Genomic DNA, 11,345 nt, shown 5'->3' with positions numbered 1-11,345 from the left:
CAGGCGGCGGCGCGACCTCGCGCGCGGGCCCTGGCCTTCGGGCTGGAAGCGGGACCCAAAAGAGATGAAAAAAGGGGGTCGTGTCCCCGGGTGAGTCAGGATTGGGACTTAGGGGTTTACGCCCCGAGCTCCTTTTGGGGGAGCGTTTGCGAATCCCGTCAGAGCCTTGGACCCTTTATGCAGAGGTTGCCTCCTCCCACACAAACGCACAGTTTTACGGCAGCTGGTCTCTCTGGGTTTAGAAAGACCAATCTAGTCCGAGCCCCAGGAAACGGAGGGGTGGATGGATGATTTCGGAGAGGTCGCCTGACTCTGCCTTGGTTTACTCAAGCTCCCCAAAGTGGGGTGGGGGCAGGCTTTCCTTTTAACGTTGGTGGCTTGTGGGGGTGGGCAGCTGTTTGGGGTGGAGAAGACAAGTGCACTCACCTGCAGAACAGGTGGGCACCCTCTGTCAGGGCAGGTGACTGGGGGTGGGGGCCACCCTTGGCTTTAAATATCCTCATTGAAAATGAGGATGACCCCGGGAGGGGAGTTGCATCAACCCAGCTTTCTTATTACCAGAGCCTGTTAGGCTGCAGTACCTGGTGTTCCTGTTTATTCACTTCACATGCAAGTTGAAAGTGACCCCAGGCAAAGAACGGGACAGACCGGCCTCTTCACCTAGGCCTCTGATCCAGAGCCTTGTGTTCTAGGTCTACCTGCACCCTTTCCCATGATATCCACACACCTGTCAACATCCAAGTCCTGAAAAACCATGGGCTTTTTGGCCTCAATGAGGCCCAGCTTCGGATTCTGCTTTTACAGAACGACCCCTGCCTTTTACCAGAGGTGAGTCCCCAAGGAGTCACCCTCAATGGCTGCCCAGTGGAAAAAGTCAGGGGAGAGCATGGCAGCCTGAGGTGTACCGGGGTGAGGGGTGGGGTGGTGACCTTTCTGGAGTCTCTGATTTTACTGGACTTTGATACTCAGGGAGTGATGGACCCCTGTGGTATAGAAATAATTATAGAGGCTACTGGTTTTTTGAGTGTTTACTAGATGCTAAGCAGTTTATATACTTTAGTTCCTTAATAACTTGCCCCCATTTTACAGGTGAGGAAACTGAGTCTCAGATAGATTAACGTGCCTTAGGTCACATGATAAATGGCAGATTTGAATGTAGGTCTGTCTATGAAGCCGTTGTTGTGTGAATTGCCTGTTTATGCTTTTGCCTATTTTTTTTTTTTTATGGAGGCATTTGTCTTTTCCTGTTAATTTATACAATGTTTTTAATGATAAAAATTCATTTTCTGGTCATATTTGTTACAAGTATTTACCCCCATTTACTTTTTTGGCAGTCTTAGATATAAATTTTAATTGCTTCAAAGCAACATGACTCAGTTTTATACTTAAAGAGTACCCATTATAACTGCTATAATGGTGAAGTTAGTATGTTTGTAACGGTTTAGTTAGACACAGATACTTTTTAAAAATAAAATAGTTGGATTCCTAGCTCTGGCCGGTTAGCTTAGTTGATTGGAGCATTGTCCCGATGCACCAAGTTTATGGGTTCGATCCCCCATCAGGGCACATACAAGAGTCAACCAATGGAATGCATAAATGGATGAAATAGCAGGTCAATGTTTCTCTCTCTCTCTCAAATAAATATATAAATTAAAAGCCCTAGTCGGTTTATTCAGTGATTAGAGCGTCATCCCATGGACTGAAGGGTCTTGGGTTCAATTCTCGGTCAAGGGCATGTGCCTCGGTTGCTGGTTCGAGCCCTGGTCCTGGTTGGGCTCCTAGGGGAGGCAACCAGTGACTGGTCTCTCACATTGATGTTTTTCTCCCGCTTCTCCCACCCTTTCACTCTCTCTCTAAAGATCAATGAAAAAAACATCCTCGGGTGAAGATTAAAATATATATATGTTAAAAAAAATAGTTGGAACCCCCAAAATAAAATGTTATAAGAGACCACCCATTAAAAGTTGAGTTTTCTAATCTGGCCCAGTGATTCTATTACAGACACTCCCGAGTTGCTAGAAGAGGAGTGAGAAGCAGGGAGGGTGTTGGGAAAGAGAGGGTAGTTCATGATTGTGGTGCCATTTTAACTTGAGAGATGGCAGGGTCTGGAAGGGAAGAAGGCCCCAAAGCTGGAGCCTTTGGTTCAGATGGCAGAGGCTGCCCTCAAGGCAGCAGCTTGTACCCACAGGCTGACCAGGAGGTCAGCCTTAGGAGCCAGGGGGTTTCTTCTCGGCGCCCATCTCCTTTCTCGTTTCTTCAGATATTGAAGTCAGGTTTGGTATGTCATGAGTCAGGAGCATTCCAACTACGTTGTCAGGAGGGACGCAATGCCTGATCATCTTTTTTGTGTGTGAGCTTAAGAGCGATTTTATTTTATTTTATTTTATTTTTTTAAATATATTTTATTGATTTTTTACAGAGAGGAAGGGAGAGGGATAGAGAGTTAGAAACATCGATGAGAGAGAAACATTGATCAGCCACCTCCTGCACACCTCCCACTGGGAATGTGCCCGCAACCAAGGTACATGCCCTTGGCCGGAATCGAACCTGGGACCCTTCAGTCTGCAGGCCGACGTTCTATCCACTGAGCCAAACCGGTTAGGGCAAGAGCAATTTTAGGGGTGACAACCTGACCCATCCTTATGAAGGTCCCCACCAGAAGGGTCTTGGTTCTCCTGGGACAGACCCAGTTTACATCAGTTGCCCTAATGTAATTATTATAGTGCTGCCTAAACAAATGCCCTTGTCTGGCTGACAAATGATCTGTTCACACTACCTGTCTAGGTTGGTTTCCCCACACAGAGGGATTTAGGTGAGCGTGATTTCTTGAAGTAGGGCTCCTTACAAAAACTTGGTAAGATAAAATAAGAGGGAAGCAGGTTACAGGGAAGGACAAGCTACAAGCAAGGCAAAGTCAGGCTTTGACTAGATTCATGGTGGGGCTCGAGCTGCAATTACCCTGAAGAATTGAGGCAAAGGCCCAGCCTTTAGTACCTGCTTAGAATTCACTCATTGGCTACAGACTTTGGGAAAGTAAGGTAGGTCCATAGAAGGTCAAAGTCAGAGAGAGGCAGCTGTGTGTTAGTAACAGCTGGGGAGATCTGGGAGGGAGTACTGTAACTACCCACCCGCCTTCCACCCATGATTTTATAAAAAGTGCATTTTTTTTTTTTTTTTTTTTTTAGTCCTCACCCGAGCGTATTTTTTCCATTGATTTTCAGAGAGAGTGGAAGAGAGAGGGAAAGACAGAAACATTGACATGAGCGAAACACATCGATTGGTTGCCTCCTACACATGCCCTGACCAGGGTCCGGGGCGGGGGAGAAGCCTACAAGCGAGGTACGTGCCCTTGACTTAAATGGAAGCTCGGAGGTCCGCAGGCCCAAGCTCTATCCACTGAGCCAAACCGGCGAGGGCCCACCCAACGATTTTATCAGCCATTGGTGACCGGAAGTTGTCAGTTGGAGAAATTGTCATTTATTGGCTTAAAAGATACAGTGCAAACCAATGTTTTCAGTGTGGCCTCATTTCTCTCCCAGGTCTGTTTGTGCTACAACAAAGGTGAAGCCCTGTATGGCTACTGCATCCTCAAGGACAAATGCAACAAGTTTCATGTGTGCAAGTCCTTTGTCAGGGGAGAGTGCAGGCTTCAGAAATGCAAACGGTCCCACCAGCTCATCAACGCGGCATCCCTGAAGCTGCTGGAGGACCAAGGACTGAATGTGTCCAGTGTCGTTAATTTCCAGATCATCTCTACCTACAGGCACGAGAAGCTGCACAAGATGCTTGAAAATAAAGGTGAGAATGTCAGAGGTAGACAAAACTCCATCACTGAGGTAGTTTTTTAAAAACACGCACATATTTTTATTGATTTTAGAGAGGAAGGGAGAGGGAAAGAGATAGGAACATCAATGATGAGAGAATCATTGGTCGGCTGCCTTCTGCATGCCCCACACTGGGAATCGAGCCTGCAACCTGGGCATGTGCCCTGATTGAGAATTAAAACGGTTACCTCCTGGTTCTTAGGTTGATGCTCAACCACTGAGCCATGCTGGCCAGGCCTCACTGATGTCGTTTTGATCTGAAGGTGAGTCTGGGGAGAAAGCACTTCAAGTGTTTAGAGCTCTGTCCTAGGGGAAGTTTAGGACAGTCAGTGTTTTATGATACAGAACTGTGATTGTAACCAAAGAAGGAAAGGGATGGATTATTTCCAGGGCTGCAGCTAATGGCACCTGCCCAGTGTGTGAACAGTGTAGCTCCTTGGTAAGTTGGGGGTCAGGAGGTAGATAGGCCAGTCTTAACAGCTTCATTAGGAAAAGAGAGGAGGGAGATGGGCCAGTGACTAGAAAGGTAAGGATAATGTAGGGATGGCTTTCTTTTATTAAATTGAATTAAAGTTTTTTCTTTTTTAATTGTTAGGAAATTTTAAGCACATTACTGAAAAATTTGGATCATAGAATAAAGATAAACATTGCAAAAGACCACTCATTCAAATGCACAGTAATTGTTACCATTTACTCGCAAGCCCTTCAGTTTTGTTACTATACGAAGACTAGTCCAGTTGTAGTCAAAGTATGTTTTGTTTTAGCATCTTAAACTGTCACTCTGTACAACATCATAACCATCTTCCTATCTCGAAGCTTAGTCTGTCACTTTTTAAGGTCTACAAAGTATGATTGGTGTTCTTTTCATTGGAATGCTTTCAGGTTACTTATTCTGTTAGATTTGCCTGTAGCTGAAAATCAGTTTTAGTGGGTGGTTGACTCAGGAGAATTGTTGATGGGAAAACCATATAATTAAATCAGAGTCTCTAAGCTTTCACTATGGACCTTTCTTATGTTGGGATGGTAGTGGCCGACTTCCTAGGCAGGTAGTGAGAAGGTGGGGAGGGCTTTGCATATGCCAGTGTCGGAGGCTATCTAAGGACCCTGAATGGTGGCAGGGGCCTTCTACTCTATATTATGTATAAAGCCTGTCGTTACCTTCATCTGTTGTTTTGTGGCTCTCCCCTAACTATGAAATAGTTTCTTTCTGGTTGCTCTGTGTGTGTTTAATATTATATATATATTTAAATATACTTTTTAAAAAATATATATATTTTATTGATTTTTACAGAGAGGAAGGGATAGAGAATCAGAAACACTGATGAGAGAGAAACATCGATCAGCTGCCTCCTGCACACCCCCCACTGGGGATGTGCCCGCAACCAAAGTACATGCCCTTGACCGGAATCGAACCCGGGACCCTTCAGTCCGCAGGCCAATGCTCTATCCACAGAGCCAAACCGGCCAGGGCTAAATATACTTTTATTGATTTCAGAGAGGAAGGGAGAAAGAGAGATAGAAACATCAGTGATGAGAGAGAATCATTGATTGGCTGCCTCCTGCACACCCCACACAGAGGATTGAGCCCGAAACCCGGGCATGTGCCCTTCACCGGAATTGAACCTGGGACCCTTCCGTCTGCAGGCCAGTGCTCTTTCCACTGAGCCAAACTGGCTAGGGCTAATATATTGTAAATCCAGAAGACACAAACTCTCCAAATCTAGAATTTTTTTCTGAGATCTGATTCGCTGGACTAATGCTCCCAATATAAAATGAAATTTAGAAATGGTAAAAGGAGTGTCTTAGGAAACCTCATCTCTTCTTCTTTTTAGATAATTCAGCTTCTTCTGTTGAGCACTCACCGGGCCTTGAGAAGCAAGGAAGACCGGTTCCTGGGGCTGCAGAAGCCCGTCCCCCGGCCTCCGGCCCTGCCCAGTCGGCCAAGAAGCCATGTGCAGGGAAACCGTGAGGACGTCGCGGAAGTAAGAAGAAGCTCAAGAAGCTCCTCCAGTTGGAAGGTCTGGAAACAAAGCTTCCGTGTTGAGCTTTGATTTGTAGCTATTCATTCATTTAATTATTTCTTTAAAATACCTACCTCACAGGGTGTCGTGAGAATGAAAGAAGAAGGAAAAGGAGACGTTGTCAGATTTGGAGGATAAGGTCGGGGATGAGGTTGGACCTTGAGCAGGCAAAGAGAGGGTAAACCTGAGTACAGATGGGTCCGTGCTGGACAAGGCCTGGGATGGCAGCTTCTGCCTGCAGTTCCTGAGAGCTCTCCCGGGCTGGCTGGCAGAGCTCGTAAACAGGCAGGTTTCGCTGACTTGCTCTGTGACCCAGCCACATGTTGGTCTGCATGCCCATATATACAGTTTGGGTACGTCAACTTCATCAGCATCTTCTCATATTTGTTCACATTTATCACGCATCATCATTTTTATGCACAGATACATTCGTATATCATAGTTTTCTTAACTGTTTCCCTTATCCTGGGAAATTTTGATTCTTTCTAACGAATTTGGAATATAACTCTTTTCTTTAAATCCACACAATATTGAATTTTTAAAGTTAGTCTTTTGCTTAGCTTATAGTTGCAAAATGATACTGTTTTTTGATTTGCATTTCTTTAGGTTTATGTGCAAGTGAATATTTTTATGTGTCTGCTTTCTGTAGGTCTTTATTTTGTGCATTTTGCACATGCTCTTTAATTACAGGGGCCTGTAATTACCTCTTTTGTGCCAATGTGGGATGGCCTTTAGTTAGGCTCCTTAATTTTTATGAAAGGCTGTCAGCCATACTGTGCTCATATAATATTCACCTCTTGTGGTTGCATCCTCGGGCAACACAGAGAGTATATAACTTTTGGGTGCTCGCCAGAGATTCCTACCTCACTTCTACTCTGCTCTTACGAAACTTTGTCCAAAGCCCAATTGCTATGGTTTGAAGGATGTGTAGTTCATCCATTCCTCAAAATTGTATTCATTCTTTTATGGATCAGGATGGACCATCAGAGATCTATATATCTCGCCCACTTCATGTTCACTTCCCCCTCCCTCTCCTCTCTTCCCCCACCCAGATGTCTTCATCCAGTGATGCTTAGATGTTTGGTTCTTTGTTTCCATCAAAGGGTACCACAGAGAAGCACTTTATGGAACCCTTCCCTGTGTTTGCTGTCATAATATCCCCAAATGTCTGTGTGGAGTGTTTTTAGAAATACTTAACTGTCCTGCAATAGCATGGCTTTTGAGAAATAGGGGCAAGGTAGTGAGTTTTTCATAAGGCTAACTTTATTTAATTTAGAAATATTTTTGTCGTGAAGTTCTGTCTTTTGCATTGGGGGTGGTATTCAAAAAATGTCTTTTGTAAAGGGAGAAATTGCTGTGTTTTCTCCTAATGGACAGTAAAAGTCATGCAACTTTTGTTAAACTTTTCAGTTTGGTTGTCAACAATGGTGTTTCTGAAGCCCTCACAGCTTGCATATCTTGTTTCTTCTTCCTAGTTCTGATTTCTCCTGGTGCTAATTTTTAAAAAAATATTTTTACATTTTATTATTATCATTATTTACATTATATCATTGTACTACATATATTTTTGTTGTAAGCCATCTTCAGTCCTTAATGGAAACAGTGTAGTATGTAAATGCATATCCTTTATATTAAGAGACTTGGTAGACTTATATTATCGTGTTTCTTTCATATATCTTATAATTATGTGCTTATACATGAAGTTATTGACCCTTTGTAATCTTTGTTGCAATATTTTATTCAATTCTATAATATTTCATTTTAACTTTAGTTCTTTGGTATTCATTCTGTAGAAATACTTTATGTAATCGTACCTGATGATCAGCTGTTACAGAGTTAGACTCAGAGATAAGTTTTCTTTGGCAATTTATTGGCCCTTATGAGATGAAGCTATATATCTCTAGGCTCCACAAATTCAATATATCCTAAATTGAAGGATTACGTTTTCTCCAAGCTGTTCTTCCCCCCTCCCCCCATTTTTTTTTTAAATTTTGGAGTTTTCACCATCTAATGACTTAAGCCCCAAAACTGCAGAGTGCCCTAATACTCTTCTCTCTCTTTATTCCCAGTGTCAAATTGGTTACCTAATGTTGGAGATTATTTTCCCCTCGAAAATCTCTCAAATTTTTATCCTTCTCTGTGCCTTTCTTCACATTCCCTACACACTGCCTTGTTTAAAACCCTCTTATAGAACTCAGTGGTTTTCAAGTCATGTCTTGCGAGTGTTTTGTGGGAGGTGCTAGGTTACAATGGTGGTTGCCCCATTTTAATTGTTAATGTAATAGACTTTTGTGGATTTCACTGATCTCCTTACCACCCTTCTCTCCCTCTGCCTTCCCTTCTGCTGCCTGGTTGATCTTTTGAAATCCAGTCCTAATCATATCGCTTTTTCCTGCCATTACCTTTATTGGTCCCCATCACGTAGGGAACGAGTCATAAACTCAGACGGCTACAGGGACCAGAAAGGTGAGTTACTGGATGAAATGAGCTGAATGTAAGAGGAAGGGGGCAAAGAGGAAGTGCTGTGGCAAATTTTCCCGTCGAAAAGGGGTCTCTGCCTCTCGTTTTCATGTGGGAACTTGGTCCAGTTTGTCAGATTGTCCATTTTGACAAAAGAAGCCAGAAAGCCAGATTTTCTGATCTTTAAATATTAAGTTTTTAAAATGCAGGCCAGTATTGTGTGTACTGACCTACTTGCGGTTTTGGAATGGGCCGTTTGATCCTGTGACTCTGCGTTTGTAAGTTCCCTCCCTCTCGGTGTCACCCTTCTTCCCTTCACCTGCCTTAAAACCTGGTAAAATTAGATTCTTTAAACGCCGGGTTAACCTTTCCTGACCCCAAGAGAGTGCTCAGCTCTCTAGCATAGCACTTACTTCCTTACATTGCAGTGCCTTGTGCTTTTATTCCCTAGCTTTGAGCAAAAACATTATTTATTCTTCTTGGCAATTCTCACACTTGGTAGTTAGATATTTTTGCCATGTAACGAGTTAAACTCTGCATTTGAATCAATTGAATCAGCATTATATTGGTCTTCATTGTTCTTTTTTCTTCCCACACATATATTTTTAATTTTCAAAAAAATCTTTTTCTCCCTAAGGAATGTGTTACATAAGGTGTAAAGATCTTTTTAATGCTTCAATTTGAATTGTCTAGGTCGAAAATGAACACTTTAAGAAAATATTTGTCTTTTAGTGAATTGCCTTTGTTCTAACAGCGTTTTTTTCCCCCCTAAAATCATAGCTGCAAAAATATTTGTCTTATGTATCTATTTTGTGTTAAATAAAATTGTGATAAAAAGATATTTTTTGATATTTCTTCATTAAATATTAAGTTAATTATTAGTTTTAAACAAATATTATCTACTTAAAGGAAATAACAACTCTTGTTTGTTAGAAACTTTTAGTAGGAATTGGTATCTTTTAATATAATCATATATTTTTATCATTTAAGTCACCCAATATTATAGTAATGGTTTTCACTATATTAAAACATCCTTAAATTCTGAGTAAACTCTACTTGATTATGGCATTATATTCTTTTGATGTATCTTCCCCCTAATTAGTAACTTTTATTTTAAGTGTGTACATCTATACATTTATAAATAAAATTCATTTGTATTTTATATGTGTATATAGTAATTTTTTGTTTTTATTGCTATATACTCAAAGTATAATTTTTTTCTGAGGGCTGTTTTGAGTTTTTGTAAACTGATTTGTAATGTCATTAATTTTTTCCCAGCTCTTTTGAGAAATAATGGACACATAACATGTGGAAGTTTAAGGTGTGCAAGGCTATGATTTGATGCATGTATACTTGCAAAATGATCACTACAATGAGGTTAGTTAGCACATTTATCACCTCACATTCATTATTACGTTAACAATAATGTATTATTGTATTACTGAGTTACTCTCTCTATTATCATTTAGGAATACTTTTCCAAAAGATTTTTTTTTGAAAACATAATAATATATCATTATGGAAATTTTAGAGAATACAGGAATGTATTAAGAAGTAAGTAATAATCACCGATAATACTACTTTGTAGAGACAATCACTGTTAGCATTTTAAGATACCTTTTTCAGTCATTTTTTTATGTATATATTCTTAAATATTGAGAGTATACCATATATACAATTTCATATTATGCTGTTTTGGATTGGTATTATCTTCTGAACGTTTTCCTATATAATTGAAAGCACTCATAATTATATGTGACGGTTTTATTATGTTTTTTTATATATCATTTATTTAATCATAGTCCTGTTGTCGGGTATTTATTGTTTGCTACATTCTGGTACATAAATCTTTGTCTGCGCTTCTGACCATTTTCTTAGATGTGACTCTACTGTTCCAGAGATATGAATATTTTAGTCAAAAAAGTATTTCAAAATTGTCTGCCAGAGTGGCTGGACCCTTTACACTCTCAGCAGCGTGGGGCTTGCCACTCTTCACCAGCATGTGTTGTAGGTAGTTCCATCCTGATGGAAGAGACAGGATACCTTTTGTTTCTGACGAGTTCTGCTGAGCAGATATTTAGAAAAGTACATTGGTACTAATTGCTACTTAATTACATGTTAAAGGCTATATTTTAATCTATTATGCAATAACATGATTATGTTCTGTGCAATTTCTGATGTTTTATCTTTACTGAGATTATCTTCTTGGTCAGTTTGTGTGTGTGTGTGAGTGTGAACTGACCATGTGTTTATCTTACAAGGATAAAATTTTACTCTCATGGTGCCTCAGAGGTGTTCACGCTCAGGTGTTTATCTCCCAGATAAATTTTGTTTTAAATATATTTTTTATTGATTTTTTACAGAGAGGAAGGGAGAGGGATAGAGAGTTAGAAACATCGATGAGAGAGAAACGTCGATCAGCTGCCTCCTGCACACTCCCCACTGAGGATGTTCCCGCAACCAAGGTACATGCCCTTGACCGGAATCGAACCCAGGACCCTTGAGTCTGCAGGCCGATGCTCTATCCACTGAGCCAAACCAGTTAGGGCCCCAGATAAATTTTTGTTTTATGCAGAAAGTGAAACTGTCTTCCTCTAATGCACACGGCAGGCTCTTGGTTCAGTGACGTGTCTGCTTTCAAACTTCGGAGAGGCTGCTCTGGCCAAGGAAAACTTGGAAATGCCTCAGACAAACCTTCCTTTGGGTCACACTCTTCTCCAGGCCCATCAAAGCACACCAGAAAACAAAGCATTTCCTTATTTGGTCTCCCGACTCCATATGTGCATGTTGCCCCCTCTGTTCTCTCCAGGTGTTGGGGTTCCTGACATCTGAAAGTTCTTTCTGAAACAATGTCTAGCTTGGCTTCTTTGGGTCACTGTGTCTCCAGCCATAAGCCCCTGCACCCACTTTAACCCCTTTCCTCACACCTACCGTATCATATGAGGTAGGAAGGAATTTTCCAAGTGGCTGCATTCCTGGGCTCCCCATCACTCACCTTGCTGGCCGAGTAGTTCCTGCACTGGAGCACAAGGCACAGTGA

At 41.5% G+C, this 11,345-nt stretch overlaps 1 long non-coding RNA gene across 2 annotated transcripts; it reads left to right on the top strand.

The window, feature by feature from the left end:
* Window positions 1–571: 571 nt before the first annotated feature.
* LOC102438765 lies at window positions 572–9,859 on the top strand. Of its 2 annotated transcripts, XR_001350789.2 has the most exons (5): window positions 572–828; window positions 3,540–3,798; window positions 5,657–5,842; window positions 9,584–9,682; window positions 9,775–9,859. It is a non-coding gene; the product is annotated as an uncharacterized LOC102438765 (long non-coding RNA). The 2 variants fall into 2 exon arrangements; XR_330520.3 differs by lacking the exons at window positions 9,584–9,682; window positions 9,775–9,859 and having other exon boundaries at window positions 5,657–9,130.
* Window positions 9,860–11,345: the final 1,486 nt, after the last annotated feature.

This window comes from Myotis lucifugus, unplaced genomic scaffold, assembly GCF_000147115.1.
Source record: "Myotis lucifugus unplaced genomic scaffold, Myoluc2.0 scaffold_351, whole genome shotgun sequence".
NCBI lineage: Eukaryota > Metazoa > Chordata > Mammalia > Chiroptera > Vespertilionidae > Myotis > Myotis lucifugus.
The sequence above is the reverse complement of the archived record's forward strand: the minus strand, read 5'-3'. Positions and strand labels throughout refer to the sequence as shown.